Genomic DNA, 6045 nt, shown 5'->3' on the forward strand with positions numbered 1-6045 from the left:
TTTCAGGGTGAGGAATATGAAAAACAGTTTGCACAGTATGCATGCATGGAGAAAGTAGATGAGGATTAACTCGCGTGAAGAATTTGGGGTTGAGGAATTTCAGAGAAAGTCTTCAGAAAATTCTTCAAACAGTGATAGTGAAAATCCTATACACACAAGCTGAGGAATGTAAAGAATTGAAGAAATAGAACCCGTTTCACAGTGAAGACAGTGGTTGATGACCCAGTTCCAACTGTTGTGACAGTTGTACATCTGGTTTGGAGCGGCTTGTTATTGAAACCAAAAGACACATAGTCCTGGGACACACAGTCCCTACCGTATTCTCCTTGGGCTAAGAACACACAGTCCTCGCCCAACACTCGTGGTAAGTCTTCAGGGCAGACTTCCAAACCCTCACAAACTTGGTCACCTGGCGATCCACAATTGAGTGCTGGATTGCTCTAGACCATGACGCCTAACCGTCTGGAGGATGCACAGTCCTCAAAAGTAAAAGGCTTCAGTCCCACACAGGAACAACTTCTTCAGTGATGCTCAATCACTTGGTTTTCGGTTTGTGGTTTGGTGTTTGGGGTATTTCCTCACTGATGAATTACTCTCGAAGACTCTGAGGAATTTGGGTTGCTCTTATGACAAGTGTTAGTTTCTAACGGAGCAGCCAACCAGCTAATGGTTGTGGGGCGGCTATTTATAGCCTGGGAGCATCCCGACATGATTTGACATTAATGCCCTTAAATAATATGACCATTGGTGTGGATAAGACCAATGATGTGGTGCGATTATCGGTAACGGTCGGGACCCTCAACTGTGAGATTCCTCGTGTCTCTCATATTCCTCACTTGAGGCTTTTGGTAGGATTAGGCTTGGGTTGAGCATCATGAGGAAATACATTCCAATGTGTTACTTTGACCCCCTTTAACAGTACGGTGTTCCTATTACTCAAGTGTGAAGAAAATAAAACAAAAAGGATAAATCTTCATGCTTCAAAGTCTTTAGATTGATTTTCTTCAGGACGCACCGAACTCCTCATTTTCAATATCTTCATGAGGAATATCAATTTCATTGCAATTTCTTCGCGATTCAATTCTTCAGCTTCAGACCAATTTCTTCAGCCGAAGATATACATTTTTAGAGGTCGATATTCATCAAATATTTCTAACTCCTCAGCGACTTATAGATCCTGTGTAGACTCACTAACACATTAGATACTTAACCTATAAGTCTTGAAACCACCAAAAGCACTAAGGGGCACTAGATGCACTTACAATTATCATAACCTGCATACCAAGGAGTACCATGGGAAGCATTTATAAAAACTAATTGCTCATCAGGAAAATTATCATCAATAGGAATGGGTCATCAAGAACACTTCCATTCTAGACAAATTATGTGCTACTTGGTTTTCAGCTCCCTTTCTATCAACAATGTGAAAATCAAACTGTTGAAGTAAAAGCACTCACCAAATTAGTCTATGCTTAGCATCTTTATTTCCCATAAGGTATTTAATAAAAACATGATTAATGTTAATAGTAACTTTGGTATCAACAATATAAGGTCTAAACTTATCACATACAAACACAACTGCCAAAAATTCCTTCCAGGTCGTAGCATAATTCCTTTGAGCATTGTCTACAGTTTTACTAGCATAATGGATAATATTCAATTTCTTGTCTACCCTTTGTGCTAGAACAACACCAACAATATAATCACTAGCATCACACATAATTTCAAATGGTAAATTCCAATCAGGTGGTTGAACAATAGGTGCAGAAATCAAGGCTTTCTTAAGTATTTCAAAGGCCTCTACACAATCATCATAAAAATTAGAAGGGATATCTTTTTGAAGAATATTATTTAATGACCTAGAAATCTTTAAGGAATCCTTAATGAAATGCATATAGAAACCAGCATGGCCAAGAAAACTTCTTATACCTTTAACATCTTAAGGACATGACATTTTCCCTATTGCATCAACTTTGGATTTGTCTATCTCAATACCTCTTTCTGAAATTTCATGCCCAGTACTACCTTCATTAACTATAAAGTGGCACTTCTCCCAATTCAAGACAAGATTAGTTTCTTCACATATCTGCAAAACTGAATCAAGGTTGCTCAAGCAACCATAAAAACAAGATGTGTAAATAGAAAAATCATCCATAAATACCTCAACAATCTTTTCACACAAATCAAAGAATATAGGAGTCATACATCTTTGAAAATTAGCACGTGCATTAAATAAACTAAAAGGCATACATATATAATCATAAGTTCCAAAAGGGCATGTGGAAGTAGTTTTCTCTTGATCTTCCTTTAACACGGGTATTTGAGAAAGAACAAAATATCCATCAAGAAAATAAAAGGGTGTGCGCTTAGATAATATTTTGTACATTTGATCAATAAAAGGTACGGGGTATTGATCTTTTATAATAGCTTTGTTTAATTTCCTAAAATCAATTACCATCCTATAACTAGTTACGATTCTTTCTCGGATAACTTCATTTTTATCATTAGGCACAACAATTATACCTCCTTTCTTAGGTACACAATGAACATGACTTATCCATCTACTATGAGCAATAGGATAAATTATACATACCTCGAGAAGCTTTAGTATTTTAGTTCTTACCATCTCCTTCATCTTAGGATTTAAGCGGCATTGATGATCGACGTCAGCTTTAGCATCCAGTTCCATATTAATCTTGTCCTGAAATAGAGTGATACTAATGCCCTTAAGATCATCCAGAGTATATCCAATAGCAGCCCTATGCTTCGTCAGAATTTTGAGTAATCTCTTTTCTTCATGCTCGCAAAGGTTAGCACTAATAATAACCACTCTTAAAGAATTCGTCCGATTAACCAGTTAACTTGCGAGTTAATCGCTACTCTTAGGGTGAACGAATCGAATAACACCTATTCATCGTGTTAACTTGCCATGCCGATTAATTGGCCAGTTAGACCGATTAATGAGTTGTCATACCGATTAATTAGTTGCCAGACCGATTAATCACTACTGGTCTATTAACTGGTGGACAAACGAATCCCAAAATTTTGGCACATAATGCCTCCCACCCCCTCTTTCTACTATTACCTAGGGTTTGGCCCTCCTCCTGCTTCCTCATGCTCCTTTCATCCCCTCCTAACCTGGCTGGTGGCTAGTCGTGTTCTCACCAGTGCCAGTCTCCACACTACACCTGGAACATCTAGTTGCTCCGCCATTCTGGTCGCTTGCCTCGACCCCACCCCCATTGGACAATCCCCATCCTCTCCCATGGGATGCTCCCCAATCTCTTCCTAAATGGTGTCACCAGCAGGCAAGGTACTACCATCTTCCCCCCCATACCTTACTTGAGAATCCAGCATTCATATATTAGTAGAATATGGATTACAATTTTGTAGATGGATGGATGGAACTGTTGGTTTTGGCTGTTATTTGTAGTATATTATGTGATGTATGTTAGCAAGTATATGGATAAGTTTAAATGTTTAATTGCTCAATTTAAAATTTGAGATTTTATATATTTAGATGTATAACGATTACTAAGTTTACCTCTTATCTATTTTTATATGCCTACAATAGAATATTTTGGTATATTGCATAGCTAGGTGCATGGAATTATGCTATGATACATAAAAAATTAGATATAAGTTGGCAACTTTCTGTTTAATCTACCGATTAATGGTCGACCGGTTAATCCAGTTAATAGGCCGATTCACCGATTAATCGCTACTCCCAAGCCGACCGAGCAGCTACCAGTTACCGATTTCTTGAACAATGATAATAACAACATATATCTTCGTTATATCAAGATAAGCATATTTCCAAGTACCATGTAATTTATTTAGCTCAAACACGGGATGTCCCTTAGGTGGAGGAGGATCCCCTAAAATGTCAACAAGCAAGTTGTGTTCAAGCATATGTATTTGTCTAATAAAAATGATGTCTATCTCATTTGTCTCATTCATATGCATATCATTCTCGTGGTCTAGCAAGTATTGTTCTAAAGGATCAGTAGGAGGAACAACAATAGAAGTAAGACCAATTACTTCATCGTTACTCGGTAATTCTTTCTCATGCGATTTTCTACAATACTTGGAGAAACTAAATTCATGGGACTACTATATATTATCCATACTTGAACATGGTGCTTAATGCTATATACTATTATCCAGTGATGTGTGGCTATCCTATGATGTTTGAGTGGATTTCTTTTGTCTTACAGGTTAATTGTGATATGTTGTTATTGATATGAGTTGTGTATTTATATGATGCTATCCTAAGGTACCTTCTATGAGGCGCACACGTGAAGGATACACGCTGGAGCATGTCCAGGTCTTTTGTAGAAAAAATTAAACTCTCATGCTTCACTTATACCTACTTAGAGAGTCAACAAGAATTTGTCATTTACATGGTTAGTCATAAAATCCTACATAAAACTTGTCGATCACTGATATTGATATGTTTGATTCCCTACAATATTTTTGCGACACTAACATAGTAATATGTGAGTGCACTAGTTTATGATTATGGATTAGTAAGAATATTGACGTTAATGTTTGTGATTCCCGAAGCATGCATGTATATTCCCTAGTTATGCAGTGAATACTGGAGCATAATTTATCCTTGATTGACATCCTTTGAGCTGTTATAACTGGAGTCGTGCGATGGTTAACTCCTCCCAACCTTCTCCCTCGGAGCATGCGAGTAATACTTTGCTTCGAGAGAGATAATAAAATATTGCAATAATTATGTGAGTTTTTATGACTAATGTGAATCCATGGATATACGCACCCTCATCTCCACATATTTTCTAGCCTCTTCGGTACTGCGCATTGCCCATTCTCGCTTCAAGGATCGGTGCAACTTTCGCCGGTGCATCCAAACCCCGTGACATGATACGCTCTGTTACACATAAACCTCATTATATCTTGCTCAAACGGCCACCATAACTACCTATCATGCCATTTCCATATCCATCCCGACATATATTTCCATGCAATTTCCACCGTCACTTCATATGACTTGTACTTCCATTGTCATATTGCTTTGCATAATCGTGAGATATTTACATGGCTTTTTCATTTTTTGATATCTTTGCTACACTAGATCATTGCACGTCCTAGTACACTGCCAGAGGCATTCATGTAGAGTCATATCTTCCTATCAGTTTTTCATATCGAGTTGTAAGTAAATAAAAGTGTGATGATCATCATTATTAGAGCATTTTCTGAGTGAGGAAATAAAAATGGGGGAAGTCAAATGAGTCCACCATAAAAAGAACTAGGGGAGGAGAAAAAAGAGGGAAAAAAGCCCACCATGAAAAAAATATTAAAATAAACAAATAAATGAGAGAAAAAGAGAGAAGGGACTTTGCTTAATGATATATATTATTATCCAATGATGTGTGGCTATACTATGATGTTTGAGTGGATTTCTTTTTTCCTATGGGTTAATTGTGATATGTTGTTATTCATATGAGTTGTCTGTTCATATGGTGTTGTCCTAAGGTACCTTCCGTGAGGCGCACACGTGAAGGATACACGCTGGAGGGTTTGTAATATGTTCAAGATTCACTTATAGTGGGTGGCTAGAGTGACAGAAGCTCACACCAGAGTAAGGGAGTTGTTTGCGTATGTGAGTAAAGAGGACTTGATGTTTAATGCTATGGTTGGGTTTACCTTAATGATTTATAGTAGTTGCGGATGCTTGCTAGAGGTCCAATCATAAGTGCATATGATCCAAGTATGGAAAGTGTGTTAGCATATGCCTCTCCCTCATTGCATATGATAAGTATCTATCATGTTATATTCAATTGCCTATGGACAATATTTCTCTTGTGTCACACAAAAAAGCTTTCTACTAAACAACCCTAAGTTTTATTTACTTGCTCTTTATTATCTTGTAAAACTATCTATTACACCTACTAAGTACTTCTAGTTTCCTTCCCGCAAAATAGTTTCATACTTGTTCTAGGTAAAGTAAGCGTTAGCGTGCGCAGAGTTGTATCGATGGTCGATAGAACTTGAGAGATTATTAATTCTTCCTTTATC

This window comes from Hordeum vulgare, chromosome 5H, assembly GCF_904849725.1.
Source record: "Hordeum vulgare subsp. vulgare chromosome 5H, MorexV3_pseudomolecules_assembly, whole genome shotgun sequence".
Classification (NCBI taxonomy): Eukaryota; Viridiplantae; Streptophyta; class Magnoliopsida; order Poales; family Poaceae; genus Hordeum; species Hordeum vulgare.